The sequence below is a fragment of the Taudactylus pleione genome, unplaced genomic scaffold (genome assembly GCF_031769625.1).
Source record: "Taudactylus pleione unplaced genomic scaffold, aTauple2 ptg000007l, whole genome shotgun sequence".
Taxonomy (NCBI): Eukaryota; Metazoa; Chordata; class Amphibia; order Anura; family Myobatrachidae; genus Taudactylus; species Taudactylus pleione.
Window position 1 is genome coordinate 5,280,848 of NW_028284410.1, and position 23,079 is coordinate 5,303,926.

At 45.7% G+C, this 23,079-nt stretch overlaps 1 protein-coding gene across 1 annotated transcript in view; it reads left to right on the forward strand.

Moving 5' to 3' along the window:
* Positions 1-18,215: 18,215 nt before the first annotated feature.
* The window catches only part of STK40 (serine/threonine kinase 40), a 40,516-nt gene continuing 35,652 nt past the window's right edge, over positions 18,216-23,079 (forward strand). The window contains exon 1 of the mRNA XM_088461420.1: positions 18,216-18,461. The gene's annotated coding sequence lies outside the window, so the exon portion shown is untranslated. The remainder of the gene's footprint in view (positions 18,462-23,079) is intronic.

Here is a 23,079-nt window from a genome sequence, read left to right on the forward strand (position 1 = left end):
CATTACACTAAATAGCGACAATTTTAGAAGGTATAGGCAGGATTTCAGAAGGTATAGACAGGATTGCATAGAGGTTTTAATCAGGTATCAATACAACCAGTCAACTAGTTGGATGGTTGGACAGAAAGTCTTTACGTGTGTATGCAGCTTTAGACTAGGGGTGAGCGGGTTCGGATTTCTGAAATCCGAACCCCCCCGAGCCCCCCCGTTCCGAGTCCGATCCGAGTCAGGCTCGACTTTTCCCGCCTGACTCTGATTCTGAAATCGAGGCAAAACGTCATCTTCCCGCCTTCCGAGTCTCGCGGGTTTTGGATCCTATATAAGGTACCCACGTCGGCGCCATTTTCTCACTCGGCTGTGGACAGTGAAGAGGGAGGGTGGGAGTTAGGGCTGTGTAGTGTAGTGTAGTGTAGTGCTGCTGTTGTCCACTACTTCAAAGTCCATAGGGGCTGGCTGTGTTGTGCTGTGCTGCTGTTGTTAATAGGGGCTGTGTCCACTACTTCAAAGTCCATAGGGGCTGGCTGGACTGTGTTGTGCAGTCAGTTCTCCATAGGGGCTGTGTCCACTCCAAAGTCCTGTGCAGTGTCCCAGTCCTAAAGAGGTGCTGTAGTGTTGTCCAGGGGGTGCTCTGTCCATCAGGGGTGCTCCCCCCAAGTGCTAAAAAAATAATATATTTTCTGTGTTTGTGAATTGTGTGCGCAGTAGCCGCACGTGCATCAACAAAGTAGTGCCAAGCGTGCGCCTGTGTCATAAGTAAAGGGCCGGCTGGCTTGACCGTTAAAGGGTGCTGTAACCCCCGAAAGTACACTCCAGTCCAAACCAAAAAAAAATTATTTTCTGTGTTTGTGAATTGTGTGTGCAGTAGCCGCACGTGTATCAACAAAGTAGTGCCAAGCGTGCGCCTGTGTCATAAGTAAAGGGCCGGCTGGCTTGACCGTTAAGGGTGCTGTAACCCCCGAAAGTACACTCCAGTCCAAACCAAAAAAAAAATTATTTTCTGTGTTTTTGAATTGTGTGCGCAGTAGCCGCACGTGCATCAACAAAGTAGTGCCAAGCGTGCGCCTGTGTCATAAGTAAAGGGCCGGCTGGCTTGACCGTTAAGGGTGCTGTAACCCCCGAAAGTACACTCCAGTCCAAACCAAAAAAAAAATTATTTTCTGTGTTTGTGAATTGTGTGCGCAGTAGCCGCACGTGCATCAACAAAGTAGTGCCAAGCGTGCGCCTGTGTCATAAGTAAAGGGCCGGCTGGCTTGACCGTTAAGGGTGCTGTAACCCCCGAAAGTACACTCCAGTCCAAACCAAAAAAAAAATTATTTTCTGTGTTTGTGAATTGTGTGCGCAGTAGCCGCACGTGCATCAACAAAGTAGTGCCAAGCGTGCGCCTGTGTCATAAGTAAAGGGCCGGCTGGCTTGACCGTTAAAGGGTGCTGTAACCCCCAAAGTACACTCCAGTCCAAACCAAAAAAAAAATTATTTTCTGTGTTTGTGAATTGTGTGCGCAGTAGCCGCATGTGCATCAACAAAGTAGTGCCAAGCGTGCGCCTGTGTCATAAGTAAAGGGCCAGCTGGCTTGACCGTTAAAGGGTGCTGTAACCCCCAAAGTACACTCCAGTCCAAACCAAAAAAAAATTTATTTTCTGTGTTTGTGAATTGTGTGCGCAGTAGCCGCACGTGCATCAACAAAGTAGTGCCAAGTGTGCGCCTGTGTCATAAGTAAAGGGCCGGCTGGCTTGACCATTAAAGGGTGCTGTAACCCCCGAAAGTACACTCCAGTCCAAACCAAAAAAAAAATTATTTTCTGTGTTTGTGAATTGTGTGCGCAGTAGCCGCACGTGCATCAACAAAGTAGTGCCAAGCGTGCGCCTGTGTCATAAGTAAAGGGCCGGCTGGCTTGACCGTTAAAGGGTTCTGTAACCCCCAAAGTACACTCCAAACCAAAAAAATATATATTTTCTGTGTTTGTGACTTGTGTGCACTGTGGCTGCACGTGCATCAACAAAGGAGCAGCGCCAAGCGTGCGCCTGTGTCCCATAAGTAAAGAGCCGGCTGGCTCATTTCTTAAAGGGTGGTGTAACCCACAAAGTGCACTACTCTCCAGCAAAAATAAAAAATATTTTCTGTGTTTGTGTGCGCTTTACCCGCACGTATATATATCAATATAGCATAAATGGAGGACCAAACTTTCTCTGATAAAAATAAAATAGGGAAAGATCAAGAACCACTTCCTACTAGTGCTGTTGCTGCTGCTGGGAGTTGTTCATCATCCCAGAGAGGAAGTAGGAACATCACTACTTTTACTAAACAATTGACCCTCCAACAGTCCCTAGCGATGAGGATGAAGTACGACAGCAGTCATCCTGAAGCAAAACGTATAACTGAGGCCTTGACTGCTATGTTGGTGTTAGACGTGCGTCCGGTATCCGACATTAGTGCAGTGGGATTTAGACAATTGATGGAGGTAGTGTGTCCTCGGTTCCAAATCCCGTCTAGATTCCACCTGCATCCTCAAAGCAGCAGCGACAAGCGTGCGTCTGTCTGTTAAAGGGTGGTGACACCCTCAAAGTGTGCTACACAAACAATTAAAATATTGTTCTTTTTTTTTCTGTCTTTGTGAAATGTGTGGGCTGTAGCCGCACCTGCATCCTTAAAGCAGCAGCGACAAGCGTGCGTCTGTCTGTTAAAGGGTGGTGACACCCTCAAAGTGTGCTACACAAACAATTAAAATATTGTTCTTTTTTTTTCTGTCTTTGTGAATTGTGTGGGCTGTAGCCGCACTTGCATCCTCAAAGCAGCAGCGACAAGCGTGCGTCTGTCTGTTAAAGGGTGTTGTAACTCTCAAAGTGCTCCAAAAAATCAAAAAAATTTTTTTAATGTGTTTGTGACTTGTGTGCGATGTAGCCACACTTGCATCCTCAAAGCAGCAGCGACAAGCGTGCATCTGTCTGTTAAAGGGTGGTGACACCCTCAAAGTGTGCTACACAAACAATAAAAATATTCTTCTTTTTTCTGTCTTTGTGAATTGTGTGGGCTGTAGCCGCACCTGCATCCTTAAAGCAGCAGCGACAAGCGTGCGTCTGTCTGTTAAAGGGTGGTGACACCCTCAAAGTGTGCTACACAAACAATAAAAATATTCTTCTTCTTTTTTCTGTCTTTGTGAATTGTGTGGGCTGTAGCTGCACCTGCATCCTTAAAGCAGCAGCGACAAGCGTGCGTCTGTCTGTTAAAGGGTGGTGTAACTCACGAAGTGCTCCAAAAAATAAAAAACTATTTTTTTAATGTGTTTGTGACTTGTTTGCGATGTAGCCGCACTTGCATCCTCAAAGCAGCAGCGACAAGCGTGCGTCTGTCTGTTAAAGGGTGGTGACACCCTCAAAGTGTGCTACACAAACAATAAAAATATTCTTCTTTTTTCTGTCTTTGTGAATTGTGTGGGCTGTAGCCGCACCTGCATCCTTAAAGCAGCAGCGACAAGCGTGCGTCTGTCTGTTAAAGGGTGGTGACACCCTCAAAGTGTGCTACACAAACAATTAAAATATTGTTCTTTTTTCTGTCTTTGTGAATTGTGTGGGCTGTAGCCGCACCTGCATCCTTAAAGCAGCTGCGACAAGCGTGCGTCTGTCTGTTAAAGGGTGGTGACACCCTCAAAGTGTGCTACACAAACAATTAAAATATTGTTCTTTTTTTTTCGGTCTTTGTGAAATGTGTGGGCTGTAGCCGCACCTGCATCCTTAAAGCAGCAGCGACAAGCGTGCGTCTGTCTGTTAAAGGGTGGTGACACCCTCAAAGTGTGCTACACAAAGAATAAAAATATTCTTCTTCTTTTTTCTGTCTTTGTGAATTGTGTGGGCTGTAGCCGCACTTGCATCCTCAAAGCAGCAGCGACAAGTGTGCGTCTGTCTGTTAGAGGGTGGTGTAACCCTCAAAGTGTGCTCCACAAACAATAAAAATATTCTTTTTTTTTTTCTGTCTTTGTGAATTGTGTGGGCTGTAGCCGCACTTGAATCCTCAAAGCAGCAGCGACAAGCGTGCGTCTGTCTGTTAAAGGATTACATCGGTGACAGCATCCAAGTAGGCATGTCAGACAGTCCGTACCTGTACTGGCAGGAAAAAGAAGCAATTTGGAGGTCCCTGTACAAACTGGCTCTATTTTACCTGAGTTGCCCCCCCTCCAGTGTGTACTCCGAAAGAGTGTTTAGTGCAGCCGGGAACCTTGTTAGCAAAAGGCGTAGGAGGTTGCTTCCACAAAATGTGGAGAAGATGATGTTCATAAAATGAATGATCAACTCTTCCAGGGAGACCAGCCTCCAGAACGTACAGAGGGACCTGTGGTTCCAGCAGGGACGAATTAATACTCTGTGAGGATGAGGATGTACATAACACTGAAGAGGGTGAGGAATCTGTGGATGAGGAGGATGAGGACGACTTCTTGCCTCCGTAGAGCCAGTTTGTGCAGGGACAGATTAATTGCCAGCTTGTTTTGTGGGGGCCCAAACGAACCAATCATTTCAGCCACAGTTGTGTGGCAGACCCTGGCGCTGAAATGATTGGTTTGTTAAAGTGTGCATGTCCTGTTTATACAACATAAGGGTGGGTGGGAGGGCCCAAGGACAATTCCATCTTGCACCTCTTTTTTTTCTTTGCATTATGTACAGTTTGGGGCCTAGTTTTTCAATGCCATCCTGTCTGCCACTGCAGTTTCACGCCTAGATGGGTCACGTGTTTGTGCCGCCCACTCGTGTCGCTTAGCATAGTCATCCAGCTACCTCGGTGCAACCTTTTGGACATAAAAACACTATTGTGAGGTGTGAGGTATTCAGAATAGACTGGAAATGAGTGGAAATTAAGGTTATTGAGGTTAATAATAGCATAGGAGCAGAAAAACCTACAAATTCTGTGATTTTAGCTGTTTTTATGCTTTTTTTCAAAAAAATACAGATCCAAAACACAAAACCCAGAACCCAAAACACGGAAGGGTGGTTTTGGCAAAACCAATCCAGATCCAAAACACGAAGAAAGATCCAGATCCAAAACCAAAACACAAAACACGAAAAGTGGCCGGTGCACACCCCTACTTCTTACTCACCACTAGGGCACCTAACACTTGGTTGCTTATGCTCTGTTACTTATCTGGGTGATATGGTCACTAATGTAGCAATATATATTATCCATGTCCAGTATTGTATTGTTCTGTAAGTCACTTCTATACAATTTATTTTTGTACTTTGTAAGGCGCTGCGGAACACTTGTGGCGCCATATAAATAAATGATAATAATAATAATAATAATAATATATGTTGCTTATTTAATCGGTGTTAGTGAATGTTGATGATTTAATCTGTGTCCAAGTAATAAGATATAGTATACACTGCACAAGGTGTTTTATATGTAATTTTTTTAAATTGTGTATTGTTTTACAAATAAATGTGTATTCTTTTTCTGACAAATAGCGCTTCCTTTTCTCGTTTTTTTTTGGTATATATTTTAAAAGTGTAACAGTTATTCCCTTCAATTGGAAGCAGCAAATTGTCAGTTGCAAAACCCTAGTCTTGGCGCTCTCCTTTTCTGTGTGTGTTTTTTGTTTTCAAATAGATAAAGAGGTTTATTTCACAATAATAGTAATAATAACAAAAATAACATTCCACTTACATTTAGGTGAGAATTCACAATAAGCAGGACTTACAGAATTTCTCCCCACCTAACAAAATGACAAAGGTTAATCTGGATCCTCTTCAGCTACACATTTTAAAAGTAGCCCCTTTGTCTGAGTGTAAAATACAAGAGTGAGCCAGGGGACAATGGGCCTGATTCAGAGCCGTTCGCTATTTGTGGTCGTTCGTTCAAAAACAAGGGGTGGCTATTCAAATGATCCGTTCGCAAATTGCAGTCTGTTCACACCTCTAAGTCTGAACGAGCAAGCAAAACATACGCTCGTTTATTTGATAAAAACGCCCCCTGGCCACACGCACCATACGTCATGTCCGCTATTTATTAGATTAATCGAGTACATCGTACAGCGTATGAACTGCTCGCTATTCTTGTGGTTGGTGTTTTCAACCGCTATTTTGCGAGCAGTTCTGAGTTAAAAAAAACCAAGTGACGTGGTCAATGACGCTGCTGTATTAATTATGCACTCCCTTAAAACGCCCGTTTTGACCTTTAAGCACGCCTGCGTTCGGATCTCCACTCCCCGTTTTCAAGCACCTTCCCCTGTTACCACCCACATACGCCTCATTCTGTCACTCAAAATAGCAGGCCCTCGCTATATTGCGTACCAACGATTTTCGGCCGCACTGACTGGTTCGCGCATGCGTACTAAAAACCGTACGCATGCGCAGATGTGCGAACATCGCTCGGAACGAGCGTACTGCCGCTAGCGAGTGGCTCTGAATGAGGGCCAATGTGCAAGACTCACTAATTACTTGATTAATAATATATTCCATTTGAAGTGTTTAATGAAAAAATAAGCACTGCACACAGTTAATAAGAAAATCCTTGGTGCTGGTGCAAGTAAAAGTTGCTTGCAACCTTAACAGCCACAGTCTTGTATATACTGTATGTTTTACTAAAGACAAGCATCTAGTAGTAAAACAAATGTTTATTTTGTTGTATCAGTCTCCCAATTAGACTTTTATTAAGGATATCTGTGTTGTTTTTGGCCTGTTCTTTATTATCTTCCTGTCTCTGTTTATTGCTTTTCTCCATTTCTTCTTCCTCCCTGTTTTCTCCTGCATTCTCCATTTCCTGCTAATCTCCGCAGCTCACCAGGCACCTTATCAAAATGGTTGGGCCTTCTTCAGCAGCCTGCTATCCTCCTGCTCTCCTGTCAACCTTCTGTCTTGTGTGGTCTGCAGCTCTGCCCCTTTCTGCTGCACAATTACCAATGACGCTCACTCCACCTGCACTCATTTCAGCTTAGCTGCACTCAGTAGAGATCCTGGTTTGCAGTGGGTGGGGGTCACGCCCCATTCCATCATGGTTGCTGGCTACGCATGTTCATCATGTTTCCACTCCAGCCCTTCCCAAAGGGTATGATGCCCAGCCTTCCCTTCTCCATCCCCATTGTCCCTACATCTTGGGGACTGCCTCCTGTACCTCCTCTGTAAGTTTCCTTGGGGTCATCTTTTAGCACCTCCCTCTGTGGTGGCAGCTTCTTTTGTGGTCGCCTATGTCTTCCCTACCCCTGAGTTAGTCTTTTCCAATCCAATCTCCCATTTCCAGGCCCCTGCATGTGGTTTTGACCCTGGATTTCCCCTTGGCGTGGCAACCACAAAGTACATAGCCCTAAAATCACTCTGGGATTCTGGTCTCCAGCCCACATTATAATACCATATATATCATCATCATTAATTGTGATTTATTGTGAATGATTTCCTTGTGTTTGAACCAGGAGGGTAATTTATTGGTCAGGAGGTCCTGTTCTCTGTGTGAGTGATTTTCTGTGTCCTGTTGGCCTTGATTCTATATGACAAAATGGAGGGTCCCACTACGTGTTTATACTACCTAGGATTGAAATTTAATTGGTACTGGCTGTTGCCTACAGACAGGAAGCAAATGGGGTTGTGCCTGGGGGTCTGGCGCAGTTATAATGTGGCAGCTTTTGTCATTATTAGGCCTCTTTCATTTTGTACTGTATGTAAGGTTGTCCCTATGGATTAGGAAGTTAGAAAAGGATGTGACTAGGGTAAAACAGATGTTTAACTTTGTTTGGCTGTCTAGGACAGTGGTTCTCAAACTCGGTCCACAGGACCCAACACAGGTCACGTTTTCCAGGTCACTCAGCATGTGCACAGGTGTAATTAGTCCCTGACACATTTCAAAAGGTCCACAGGTGGTTATACTTATTTCACTTTTGATTCTGTGAAGAGACCTGAAAAACATGCACTGTGTGGGGTCCTGAGGTCCGAGTTTGAGAACCTGTGGTCTATGAAGATCAAGCATGATCTCCTTATTTGGTCCCATTTCCTGCAGGATTTTAAAGAAGAGTGGATTTGGCTTGCACCCCATTGTGAGATTAGAAGCACAGTTTCCCGATGTCTTTAGGTGAATAGTATTTTGCTGCCTATAAGGGATCTGAAGGTTCTCAACAAGGTGCAATGAGACTACATATTGATAAAATTATGTATGTAGTATTATAAATTTTGTAATGAGTAAGGATATAAAAATAGAATGGAATGTTGGAATGAGAAATTCTAAGAATTGAAAATAAATGATCAATAAAAATAATTGAAATATGTCTTACTAGCTGTAGTCCCCACCACTGCCTGTTTTTTTCTTTATCTCCCCCTCTCCAGCGCTCCTCCTTTTCTTTCTCTGCTTCTCTCTCTCCCTCTAACTCCACCTCTCTCTTCCCCATCTCTCTCTCCTACTTCTTCTATTTCTTTTCCTACCTCAACACTTTTCCCTTATTTCCCTCCCCATTTTCTCTTTTCATTTCTTTCCCCTACTACAGTATATATTTCACTTGCCACCTCTCTCTCCTGACCGCTCCTTTGCCTTGCTCCTTTTCACCTTCTTGCTCTCCTGCCCCGCTGTTTCTTCATCTGTTTCTCTCATCCCCCTCAGTTTCTTGGTCTTCTCATCCCTCTCTCTCTTTTTTTAGACATTAGTACCTCTTCCTCCGTGAGTCCATCTTCAGTTCTTCTAGTTGTTGATGCTGGCTGCGGCATGTGCTACTGTATGCACGTAACTGCTTTGGCCCAAACGTGTGCACAAGAGGCGTAATGTGCACAGACGCATGGCTGTATTAGTCTTTTAAACTTTACTGAGGGCAAGTATACTGTATTTATTTTATTTTTATGTAGGGGGAGCAGGGGCATGGTTGCATGGTGCTCAAAATGTGTTGAAGTGGCTGTACGTCCGCACTGTGGATGTTAATTTTTATTAACACTTCATTTTATTATATAGCTTTTAGGGGTGAGCGGGTTCGGATTTCTGAAATCCGAACCCCCCTGAGCACCCCCGATCCGAGGCCGATCCGAGTCAGGCTCGACTTTTCCCGCCTGACTCGGATCTGAAATCGAGGCAAAACGTCATCATCCCGCCTTCCGAGTCTCGCGGGTTTTGGATCCTATATAAGGTACCCGCGTCGGCGCCATTTTCTCACTCGGCTGTGGACAGTGAAGAGGGAGGGTGGGAGTTAGGGCTGGCTGGGCTGTGAAGTGTAGTGTAGTGCAGTGAAGTGTTGTGCTGTGCTGCGCTGTGCTGCTGTTGTCCATAGGGGCTGTGTCCACTCCTTCAAAGTCCATAGGGGCTGGCTGGACTGTGTTGTGCAGTCAGTTGTCCATAGGGGCTGTGTCCACTCCAAAGTCCTGTGCAGTGTCCCAGTCCTAAAGGGGTGCTGTAGTATTGTCCAGGGGTGCTCTGTCCATCAGGGGTGCTCCCCCCAAGTGCAAAAAAAATATATATATTTTTTCTGTTTGTGAATTGTGTGCACTGTGGCTGCACGTGCATCAACAAAGGAGCAGCGCCAAGCGTGCGCCTGTGTCCCATAAGTAAAAGGCCGGCTGGCTTGTCCGTTAAAGGGTGCTGTAACCCCCAAAGGGCACTCCAAACAAAATAAAAATATATATTTTTTTGTGTTTGTGAATTGTGTGCGCAGTAGCCGCACATGCATCAACAAAGTAGTGCCAAGCGTGCGCCTGTGTCCCATAAATAAATGGCCAGCTGGATTGACCGCTAAAGGGTGCTGTAACCCCCAAAGGGCACTCCAAACAAAATAAAAACAAATTTCTGTGTTTGTGAATTGTTTGCACTGTGGCTGCACGTGCATCAACAAAGGAGCAGCGCCAAGCGTGCACCTGTGTCCCATAAGTAAAAGGCCGGCTGGCTTGTCCGTTAAAAGGTGCTGTAACCCCCAAAGGGCACTCCAAACAAAATAAAAAAATATATTTTTTTGTGTTTGTGAATTGTGTGCGCAGTAGCCGCACGTGCATCAACAAAGTAGTGCCAAGCGTGCGCCTGTGTCCCATAAATAAAGGGCTGGCTGGATTGACCGCTAAAGGGTGCTGTAACCCCCAAAGGGAACTCCAAACAAAATAAAAAAATATTTTCTGTGTTTGTGAATTGTGTGGGCTGTAGCTGCACGTGCATCAACAAAGGAGCAGCACCAAGCGTGAGCCTGTGTCCCATAAGTAAAGGGCCGGCTGGCTCATTTCTTAAAGGGTGGTGTAACCCACAAAGTGCACTAGTCTCCAACAAAAATAAAAAATTATTTTCTGTGTTTGTGTGCCCCTTAGCCGCACGTATATATCAATATAAAATAAATGGAGGACCAAAATTTCTCCAATAAAAATAAAATAGGGAAAGATCAAGAACCACTTCCTCCTAGTGCTGAAGCTGCTGCCACTAGTCATGACATAGACGATAACATGCCATCAACGTCGTCTGCCAAGGCCGATGCCCAATGTCATAGTAGAGGGCACATACAATCCCAAATGACAAAGTTCAGGAAAATGACCTTGAAAAAAACATTTAAATCATCTGAAGAGAAATGTAAACTTGCCAGTATGCCATTTACGACATGGAGTGGCAAGGAACGTCTAAGGTCTTTCCCTATGTTCATGACTAGTGGTTCAGCTTCACATGATGATGGAAGCCCTCCTCCCTCTAAAAAAATCAAACGAGTTAAGCTGGCAAAAGCACAGCGAAGAACTGTGCGTTCTAAGAAGATATCACAAATCCCCAAGGAGAGTTCGAGTGTGGTGGCGGTTGCGATGCATGACCTTCCCAGCACTGGACGGGAAGAGGTGGCTCTTTCCACCATTTGCACGCCCCCTGCAAGTGCTGAAAGGCGAACCCACAGTCCACTTGCAGATATGCAAATTGAAGATGTCACTGTTGAATTACAACAGGATGAGGATACTGGTGTAGCTGGCGCTGAGGAGGAAGTTGGCGAGGAGGATTCTGATGGTGATGTGGTTTGTTTAAATCAGGCTTCGGGGGAGACAGTTGTTGTCCGTGGGATGAAAAAGCCCATCACGGTCATGCCTGGGCAGAAGACCAAACATTCCACCTCTTTGGTCTGGCAATATTTCTATCCAAATCCGGACAACAACTGTCTTGCCATATGTACCATATGTAAAGGTGAAATAAGTAGGGGTAGGGACGTTAACCACCTAGGAATATCCTCCCTTATACGGCACCTGCAGCGCGTTCCTAAAAAGTTACTGTCAAGTTCAGAAACTTTGGCTAAGACCGTAAGCAGTCCAGGGACACCTAAATCCCTTTTTCCTGTTTTATCCAAGGAATCGGTGGATGAGGAGGATGAGGACGACATCTTGCCTCCGTAGAGCCAGTTTGTGCAGGGACAGATTAATTGCCAGCTTGTTTTGTGGGGGCCCAAACGAACCAATCATTTCAGCCACAGTCATGTGGCAGACCCTGTCGCTGAAATGATTGGTTTGTTAAGTGTGCATGTCCTATTTATACAACATATGGGTGGGTGGGAGGGCCCAAGGACAATTCCATCTTGCACCTCTTTTTTTTCTTTGCATTATGTACTGTTTGGGGCCTAGTTTTTCAAACTGCCATCCTGTCTGCCACTGCAGTGTCACTCCTAGATAGGCCACGTGTTTGTGCCGCCCACTCGTGTCGCTTAGCATAGTCATCCAGCTACCTCGGTGCAACCTTTTGGCCATAAAAACAATATTGTGAGGTGTGAGGTGTTCAGAATAGACTGGAAATGAGTGGAAATGAAGGTTATTGAGGCTAATAATAGCATAGGAGCAGAAAAACCCACAAATTCTGTGATGTTAGCTGTTTTTATGCTTTTTTAAAAAAAAATACAGATCCAAAACACAAAACCCAGAACCCAAAACACGGAAGGGTGGTTTTGGCAAAACCAATCCAGATCCAAAACACGAAGAAAGATCCAGATCCAAAACCAAAACACAAAACACGAAAAGTGGCCGGTGCACACCCCTACTTTAGACCATATGATCAACTGTCATTTGCTCCCATACATTACCAGGTTTTCATTCCAACCAGCCAGACTGGACAGATATCTGACAGATAATTGTATAGTGTATACCCAGCATTTGCAATGATCAAACAAGGAGTTCAGCGTTGCATGTCCTGTTTATGCAGGCAGCAGGTGTTTGTTGTGAAGAGGTAGTGAACTCACACTTGATGCTCCATAGGTGTCCATGAGCAGTATTGATTGCAGTTTAGTTTTGGATGATAAAATGTTCTTTTGTCTTCCTTCGCTTCAACGCTGAAATTTTCCCTAAAATCTATTTTGCACTTATGAATCTGCTAACAACCTAGTGAATGATATTTAAGTAGAGATGAGGACAAGTGTACACCCTAATTAATGACAACCCCCCCACTAGCCAGCCAATACAGACCTAGCAATAAAATGGCTTAAACAAACATGTAGCACACAGGTTCTCAAACTCGGTCCTCAGGACCCCAACAGTGCATGTTTTGCAGGTCTCCTCACATAATTACAAGTGAAATGGTTAGCTGCACCTGTTGATCTTTTAGAACGTATCAGTGAGTAACGAATACACCTGTGCACCTGCTAGGCAACCTGTAAAAAGAGAACTGTGTGGGGTCCTGAGGACCGAGTTTGAGAACCACTGATGTAGCACATACAAAACATTTAGGACTTAAGATCAATCATGCCTACACTCAATCTAAAGACTGGAGATAGTACTTATGGCAATTTATATACAATAAAATATTATAAGACACCAGCAGACTTCAGATAACAATTGCTGATTACCTAAATATATAAGTCAAATAAAGCAGCACATCAGGAGTAATGTTCTGTAGAAGACTTCAGATAACAATTGCTGATTACCTAAATATATAAGTCAAATAAAGCAGCACATCAGGAGTAATGTTCTGTAGCAGACTTCAGATAACAATTGCTTATTTAAAGGTACAGTCTATTCACAGGTTGAATGGAATGATAAGTAAACTTTTAGCAGGGACTCATTGGTGTAAACTAAAATGAAACTCTGAACATGCGCAAGTTACTGAAATGTGATGCATGGAACAGAAGTGTTGAAACTTTTCAGTTTGTGTTAAAAAAAAAAAACATTCATAGATCATTCAGAGTGTTAGCCCTTTGTCAAAATGTAACAGGTTCTAGGCATACTTGCCGACATTCCTGGGCAGCTTTCCGGGAGCAGCAGGATGGGGGCGGGGCCAGAGATAGATTGCATTAGGCCCCGTCCCCTTTACAGAAAACCCCCACGATTCGCGGGTCTGTGAGGAGGGGGCGGACTAAATGACATAATTTGCACCATTTAGCCCTGCCCCTTCCCAACGCACCCGAAAAATCCAGGTAAAATCTCCACATCCTGCCCACTTTACTAGGAAGTGGGTGGGATGCGGGAAATATGCATACTCTTCTGGGGGTGCGGGGGGTTATCCAAAAATCGTGAGCCTCCCGTGATTCCCGGGAGAGTAGGCATGTATGGTTCTAGGAGTTGATATGGCAATGTGCTTACCTAGTCATTGTTAAATTATGAAAAGAGCTAGAAAATGATAATGCATGAGCATGTCAGTAGTTGCAGACACAGACTAGGCAGGAGACAGGGCCAGATTAAGGTCTTTGGGGGCCCCTATTAAATGCGGACAAACTGGGGGTATGCGCAATGGGGACCTTATGCAGTGCCCCCCATAGTGTCAGTAGTGGTGCCCCTTATGCAGTGCCCCCCGTAGTGTCAGTGCCCACAGTAGGGGTTCCCTTTATGCGGTGCACCCATTAGTAGTGCCCACAGGAGTGGTGCCCCGTATGAAATACCCCCATTAGTAGGGACCCACAGTGGTAATGCTCCCTGTGGTAGTGCCCCCAATAGTAATGCCCCTGTTGTAGTGCCCCCAATAGTAATGCTCCCTGTAGTAATGCCCCCAGTAGTAGTGCCCCCAGTAGTCATGTCCCCTGTGATAGTTCCCCCAATAGTAATGCCCCAGTAGTCATGCCCCTGTATTAGTGCCTCCAATAGTAATGCTCCCTCTGTAGTAATGGAATCAGTATGATTTACAGCCGGCGGTTCTAATCCCGACAGCGGTATTAAAGCCGCTTGCACAAAAAAAAAAGAATACTTACCTTAAGCCCCGCTCCCGCTGCCGTCCAGTCCGCTCGGGTGCTCCTCTGCACTATGGAAGAGACGTCACGACGTCTCTCCCATAGTGCACTGCGGGAGTCGGAAGCCGGAGCTCACTAGTGAGCTCCAGGCTCCGGCTGGTGCTGCAGGTACTAGGTAGCTGGGCGCCCAATGGTTACAAAATCTCAGCGGGCGCCTGGCAAATGGAGCTTCCCTGCAGTGCCAGGCTGAGGTGGGCCGGAGGAGGCGGAACTGGTTCCGTCTCCTCCGGCCCACTTTAACCCCAATGGGTGTGGGGGCCCTTTACGTGTGGGGGCCCAGGGATGACCACCCCTGTTGCCCCCCTGTTAATCCGGCCCTGGCAGGAGATATACACTGCAGTGCCAAAAGTCATGGGAGAGCAGCATGTAAAGGTAATGGTAGTTGGCGTCACCGTACTATGAATTCTTGGAAATGCCCATTTGTAATTTGATATCTCGTGAGTCAGTTTGAACACTGGCTAGGCTGCCCATGGCAAGGAGACGTGAATTTCCTGGGTTCGAATGGGGCATGATATTGGGTGCCCGACGGATGGGACATTCCATTTCTAAAGTTGTGCAGACATTCAACATTCCTTGATCTACGGTGTTACGTGTGTACTGAGAATACTTCATGGAAGGCATTACCACCCACCGTGAAGAGCACAGTGGCCTACCACGGGTGCTTAATGATCGTGACCAGTTGCATCTGGCCAGAATTGTCTGTGGTAACAGACAAGCGACACAGGCTCAAATCACATCCACATTCAATGCAGGAGGTGCCAGGCAGATATCCAGCAGGTCAGTGCAGTGTTCTTTTGCTTCCATGGGATATAGGAGCAGAAGACCCACCAGAGTGCCCCTGTTAACACTACATTACCAGACACAGTGCCTCACCTGGGCTTGTGACATTGCTAATTAGACGCTGGAGGACTGAGTCATGGTTCCAGTTATTTCGTGCTGATAGTAGGGTTCGAGTATGGTGCAGATCCCATGAGGTAATGGACCCCAGTTGTCAACAAGGCACCATGCAGGCTGGTGGTGGTTCCATAATGATGTGGGGTGTGTTCACGTAGCATGGGTTGGGTCTGCTGGGCCGCCTAAACATGTCATTGACCATTAACCGCTACGTTGCATTGCTTGATGACCAGTTGCAGCTCTTCATGGACTTCATGTACCCCCACAACAATGTTGTGCAGAGTTGTCCAGAATTGGTTCGAGGGGTATTCTGGAGAGTTCTGATGAACGCCCAACATGTACCAAATTGATTATTTATCCGATGTGGTGGAGAGGTCCATTCGCACCCAAGATTCTACATCTACAAATATCAAGGATGTGTGGGAAGCTATCCAGATGGCAGGGGTCAACCTCTCTCCAGAGGTCTTCCATCCACTTTTGGAATCAATGCCACGTTGAGTTGCTGCACTTTGCCAGGCTAGGCATCTATCCCACGACTTTTCTCACTACAGTGTACATACACACACATATATGGATAGGTGACACAAGTTTGCCAGGTTGCATTCTGTATCTTCTTTTTGTCTTAAAATGGATAATTATGCCTCTTTCCATATTCAAATGACCAAATGAACCAAAAACTAACATTGCTGTGTGACTGACTATAGCCCTACTAAGCATTTTTCCATTGAAACATAGCTGGGCAAATATGCAGTCTGTGGCACTTGACGTCAAATGCCTGTTTTCCTATAGATTGCAAGCTTAGAAGCAGTGCCCTCTTCTAACTTTGTCCCCAAGTGTATAGTGCTGTGAAGTATGTCAATTCTATGGGCCTGATTGCAATTGCACCAGCGTACGCAGATCGGCAGATGGTTCGTACTGCACATGTGCATGCACCACTGTGCGCGGGTGCAGGCCAGTATTGCGATTGCCCGTACGCAGATCCAAAGCCATTGCAGAGTGAGTGATGGGACGTCAGCTTTTGGGGGTGGTGACGGGGGTGTGGTTGGAGAAGTGCAGGCGTGCCTGTCAATTTGAACGCCGTTTCCAATGTGTACATAAATTAGCCAATGCATGTGATGAGAGACAGGTCAGGGCTGCTGTAATTCTGCGTGAGGTCCGATATTACCGATGTATACGCAGGACTGCGAGGTCTTACAGATGTGAGAAAGCAGTAGCAGGCATCTCTATGCTAGCTGAGCAGTTGCAAACAGCATATTTCTGCAGCAGACCTACGTGCGTAATCGCAACTGCGATCACAACAGTGATCCATGTTGAATCAGGCCCTATGTCTATAATATAAGAAACCTAATGTCAGTCTAGCAACTGTGCACTAGAGATGAGAGGCCTCGTCCTACTCTTAGCTCTTGATCGTTGCTATTAGTAAATAAATGGACCCTGCATCTGTTGGGTCACCATCAGCCATACCGCCACCTCAGCAGCACCCCTGCCCCATCCCGTTATACTCTCTAAAGCTGGATACACACCTAAAAGATTTATCTGCAGATTGAGTGATCTGCAGATATATTTACAGATGATGGTTGTTCATACTCACTGAACAACCATCATCTGTCACCCCCTCCCCGCGGCCTCTGCAGCAAGTGTGCGGGCACCGCCTGTACACACAGCACGATGCCCCAATATATCTGCAGATATACCGGACATCGGCTGTGCAGCATAGCCGACGTGATATGTCTGTGAACGACATCATTCACAGACATATCGCTGGTACAGACTAGCCAACGCACACAAGATCTATTGGCCAATCAGTTGATCGGCCAATATAGCTGCCAGAGTGTACCCAGCTTTAGTTGGGCCATTCGCAGTCCTCTTCTCTCCCATAGGTATGGCACGTGTGCACATTACACCTAGGGGTCTATTCACTTAGCCTTGGAGAGAGATAAAGTGGAGAAAGATAAGTACCAACCAATCAGCTCCTGTCATTTTACAAACACAGCCTGTAAGGAGCTGATTGGTGGTACTTATCTTTCTCCACTTTATCTCTCTCCAAGGGGCCCATATATAATTGTATATTTGAGGTATAATCCCCCAAAACACCCATTTTAGGGGGTTAACCAGAAATATTAGTTTCCCCATGATGAATGTATTGGCGATACCTGCTGCGATCCCTCTATTGCCCCATGCAGCCACATCCCCCATAGGTTCCTATGGGAGATGCGATGCTGCCAAATTTACCAACATTCCGGATTGTGAATTCCACAGCTAACGCTATCTGAAGATGGCGTTAACTGCTGTAGCCTATGGGCTACAACGCGCATAATTAGCCGGCGGAGGGTTCCCCAGGAACACTACCTGGCAATGGTGGCCATTCATGTGCAGTCAGCGGGACTGTGCATGCGCAGCAGTCCAGGCAGCACTCCGGGCACATCGCAGGGACGCATGTGCCGAATGATACATCCAGCCGCTATGATCACATATTGCAATGCGATCATGGGCTGTAATGTCATGCCCAGATCACATTGCAATAGTGATCTTTAATAAATGGGGTCCCAAGGCTTAATGAATAGACTCCTTAAAGTGCATGACACACGCAGTGGGAGCTGGGGTTTGCACCATGCAAGTTAGTTATGACGTGCTCCACAGTCACATTTAGATAATCACGCAAATGTACATAAAGACCTAATTTAGATCAGGATACAATTTTATAACAATAGATATATTTTTGCAACAAGTTTTCTGTGTATAAACTTGCACCTTCATTTATTTTCGGGATGTACAAGGATTTATAATACTCGGAAAATATGAAAGATTTCCTGGTCATACACATGATGAGTTACACAGCGTGCCTGCAGCAACTGCTTATTCAGCCACAAAGCTAAAGCAGCGAGTATCAATGAGTTTGCGTTCATTGCTGTAGATTGTATTGCCATGGAACTGCACGAATATACTTTATTTTAATGGATGTAGTTATGTCTGCACCATTATTTATATAGGCTACACTCGAACAAAAACAACAAGCCCTTCGTCGTCTGCAACTGAGCATTGATATTGTTCAACTAGAATAGATGCAATCATGCAACGAATGTATTAAAAGATCTTTAAATGACTACTATCAGCAGCCAATCAAAGCCGCCTCCATTGACACCCTGCAGCCAATCAGAGCACAGCCGCTTCGGGATGACGTAAATACTCCTCAGACTGGAGGTACGGCTGCAGTACACGACAACTGTAGCAGCACTAACCAATGGAATGAGTCCTCTATCGGCCGGATAGGTCGTTTGCGGTTGTTACACAAGCTATGATTGGCCGCTCGTCGTGTTGCGGAGGTTAATGCGTAATTTCCGTTGTCAAGTGCGCAGCGATGGACAGCCGGGGTTGGTAAGCGGCGGAGGCCTCCCGGTGCACCTCGCTCTCCGCGCACATCCTGGGGCATGAGCCCGGCCCTTGGAAACCCGGGCAGCTGCACACTGAGGTGAGGGTCCGCTGTGCATTGGGTGGGGCAGTGTGCGGGGGAGGCGATACATGGCTGCAGGTGGGGGAGACGGAGGATGACACTGGTGTGCAGGTGAGAGCCGGGCAGCAGCGGGGTAGAAGCTGTGTGATACTTAGAGGGGTTTCCTATACATATCCCCGGTATACCCCGCTGTGCCGCCATGTAGCGCCCAGGTGTAGGCTGCTCTTTGTGATCGGGCTCTTTGTGTTGGAAACAAGAACCTGGACGGGGCAGTGTGCTGTATCATGCATGGTGTATCTAGGGGGACACTGCAGCATGCATGGTGTATCTAGGGGGACATTGCAGTATGCATGGTTTATCTAGGGGGACAGAATGGCTGCACTCTACTCACGCTGCTAATAATGTGCTAAACCTGTACAAAAGCCATTACCAGTGTCATACGTGATAATGCTGCCTAACTACAATTCTGGTTTGTAGTAGGTATAAGCGAGCCTTCGGTATTTCTGTATATACTGATCCTTTTTTTTGTTTTACCATATAATGAAATTGTGGGGTGCGTTTGCATGCCCACAATGGTGTAGTTCTAATGCAATATTTATTACATTCAATCCTTTGTCTGAGGGCTAGCTGGTTCCCAGGTTTGTGCACCAATGTTCTAAGTAATCAGATGTTGCATAATTTTTAGTTTTGCAAATATGAAGGCAAGTTACTTACAAAGAATGTTTGCATCATTACTGTCCCTTAGAGACCATGTTGTAAGCATACCTTAACCATTTCTGACATAGTAACTCTTGGAGCTATAGAAACCAGCAGCACATCGGTTGCTAGGGGCAGAAGCTATTCCATTGCTAAGGGTACCAGTGATGGCCCCCACCTTAAAAGGAGCACCACAGATTGTCATGCAAATGGCCTGTTCTGTCAGCATTCTGGTAGGATACCATGGGTGTGAGGTGGACGCAGTAGCGGCTGCAAACTTTGCACCTTTTTGTTAATGTCACCGACGATGGGCGTCTATTGAAACGCTTTCCGGGAAGAGGAGCAAATCTGCCGGTGTGAGTACAAAGAAGCACGGTTGGCAGACCATAAGGATATTGCACCTGCCTATGGCAGACACAGAATGTCCGAGGGACTATGGCCACCCCTGTCAATGGAACTGTGTCTTCAGAAGCAATCGCTGACGTGCCCCTGCCTGTTAGCCACCCCTCCCTAAATTACCTCCCAGAAACCGCCATCAAAAGTGCCTGCATCTCCATGCAATATTGATCTGCGGCCCCCAGCAGTAACCATCGGAACGCATGTGGAGTGCGTTTCAGACATATGCACAGACACAGGATCACCTCCTTGTCTCAGTATCCAATCTCACCGACTGATCCAGGGCAATGGTGCCAGATATGTAATTGCTACTTGTTCTGCAATTTAAGTCTGACAATATTCTGTCACAATAATCGCAAGCTGCTGTAGGTAGACTTGGTGCTGATGCAGATTTTAATTTATGCATATTTGCAGAGCGTATCGCAGGGATGGGGAACCCCAGGCCCTGGGGCCGTATAAGGCCCAGGGAATCATTTGGTCTGGCCCTCAGAGCTTTTTATTTCTGCTAGCCTCATCTGGCTAGCAGGGTGCCCAGAATTGGCACCCTGCAGCCAGAATCTATGTAGTAGTGCCGCCAGGAGCATCCTTAGGACCCTTTTGACTGTACACCGCTGCCCTTACACTTCCCCGGAGCATCCTCGGGCTGCTCTGGGTATTGCTGTAATCAACGTCGATTGTGGACCTGCCCCTTGTGACTTCGCATTGAGGAACCGCGGCCTGCACCGGGCCTGCGAATGATGTATATATCAAAATGGCCCTCTACAGAACATAGGTTCCCCACCCCTGGCATATCGTGTGAATTCGCACTGGCAATGCTCTGAAAAAAAATAAAGCATGCATGCAGGTGATGCAAAACCGCACACGTTTTGATTTGCAGCTATACTTCTGCACACATGCAGGCTATGCAGAGCTGGATGCAAACAAAGTTACACTTGATTGAAGGTTCTATATGTTTTGCATCGGATACGTTTTAGTATCTGGACAGCGGGGATTCCAACTTTCAGTATGCCGACGCCGGAATCCCGGCTACTGGGATACCGAAGGTAAGTAGTGGGGTTAGGGTGCGAGGAGCTTAGGCATTAGGGGGGGGAGGTTAGGTTTAGGCACCGGGAAGAGTTGGGTTAGGGTTACTAACCTGGTCTGGATGCCAGCGTCGGTATTCTGATCGCCGCCATCCCGTACCCATCCCTTTTGCACCTAGTATAGGGTAGGTGGCAGTACTCATCTACGATGATGCTAGCAGTAAACCAAATCAGGCATGGATTTAGATGCTGTCATATCTCAAACATGTACAAAGCTGCATTATTTTTTTTTCTTGTGCAACTCCGTTGCAACTTTTTTGTGTGTGATTGATAATATTAGGATCATGAGGAAGTCCTGCAGTAATCCTGCACCAGTTATTCTATGGGTGCAGCAAACTGAATAGGGGGGTGAACCTTGGACTCTGCTGGCTGTTTTTAGCGGTGATTGTCAATACTATGGCACTGATCTCATGATCGTACAGAGATCTAATGGGCCGTATTCAATTAGAGGCGAAAAGCCTAATTCAATTCCATGACTATTTGGCCTAAGTGGAAACTCTATGCATTGAATTCGGCAAAAAAGATTCTCCAATGAATAACAGGTGAAAAGAAGTGCAAAATCTTTATTTTGGGGTGCAAATGTGGGGAAATGACTCGGAACGCTTGGGACAGCCCCCAAAGGACAAATCTGCAAAAAAAACCAAAAAGCTAAGAACACCCCAAAAATTACATGTAATTTTAAGGGTGAAAATAGGCTTCTTGGGGGGGCTGCAAGGATGGGTCAGATGTTTTTAGGATTGCAGGAGCTTGCAGCAGGTGGATTTTCCAAGTTTTTAAAAAGTTCACTTTAGAAACAATTTAAATATGCTAGCACCGATTTTTAAGTACCCCAAATTTGACTGGACTACTTATTTTCACCAAAAAATACTGCTTAATACCATTCTTCACCACTTATGCAAAGACGCTAATAGCAAGCATTTTACACAACTTAAGTACCCAAAATAGCTTTATAGGGCTATTAGTACACATCTATATTGATTTCCTATGTTAGAGCATCTTTTCCTGGGGTACAGACTGATTTCTCCAATTCTTTCAGTACTTTTCGCCTGTTCTGCATTCGCCTGTTTTGCAATTGAATTAGGCAAAAAGCAGGGACGTGCACGGAATGAATTAGCCTCTGAAACAGGCGGAAAGTCGGACAGGCAAAAACTTTCCGACTTTTCGCCTCTAATTGAATACGGGTCTAAGTATCATTTACAAAGTGCAAAAATGGAGAACCTCAGCATTAATGCTCATTTGTGATATAGCAAGCCTACTTTTGCACAGTTGCACCTTGCTTTACAGAAATACATTGATTTTCATGGGTGCAAATGTTTGCCCTGGTCTGAGCATGAGTGAACCTGCTTTTGCATTATATTTGTTTTGTTTTTTTCTAGTATGAGATTGTTTAAATGAGATGGGGTAGATCATTCACATTTATAGTTCAAATCATTTCTGAATGGCATGTCACAGAGTTTCTTCTGGAGTAAACTCTTCATCACCAGTGCCACTTCCATGCGGTATCCCACAGGGTTCTATACTATCTCCCATGCTTTTTGCAGTATACATGCTACCATTGGGTGAAATAATCAGACGTCATGGCCTGGTCTACGACTGCTATGCAGATGATACACAACTGTACCTGTCCTTTGCTCCAGGTACAAAGGACCCCATAACAACCCTAAATGGCTGCCTAGCTGAGCTTCAGGAGTGGATGAGTGCCAGTTGGCTACGACTGAAGCCTGATAAAACAGAGGTCCTTATGATAGGTCACAAGTCAGGGCTACAGCATAACCAATCAACAGGACTTATGCTTGGGGGATCAGAATTACAAAACACTGAACATGTGCAGAATCTTGGTGTTGTCCTGGATAGTGGATTGACACTTAAACATCAGGTATCAGCCACAATCAAATCCTCATTCTTTCATCTGAGGAACATCGCCAGAATCAAGCACTTAATTCCCTCAGACGATCTGCCTAAAGTCATACCTGCATTTATATAATCACGCCTAGACTACTGCAATGCCCTCTACCTTGGACTCCCAGCAAAAGAATTGCACCGCTTGCAGATGGTACAAAACGCAGCTGCCAGGCTATTAGCCAATCAGCCCCGTTCCAGCCACATAACACTCTCACTCTCTACTCTCTTCACTAGCTGCCTGTCAGATGGCGAATTGTTTTCAAGATTGGATTACTAACTTACAAAGCCCTACATGACCATGGCCCAAGGTACCTAAAGCAGCTTCTGATTCCTTACTGTCCCACTCGATTACTGCGATCCATTGACGAAGTACTATTAACAGTACCTAGAATCTCCCGGAATTCGTCTGGGGGTCGAGCTTTCAGTTTTGGGGCTCCAACCTTATGGAACTCACTTCTCAGTTCGAGACGCCTCCACTCTGAAATCCTTCAAAAATAGACTCAAGACTTGCCTCTTCACCCAAGTATTTCACTAATGTCCCTTGTTTAAGCTTATTTTTT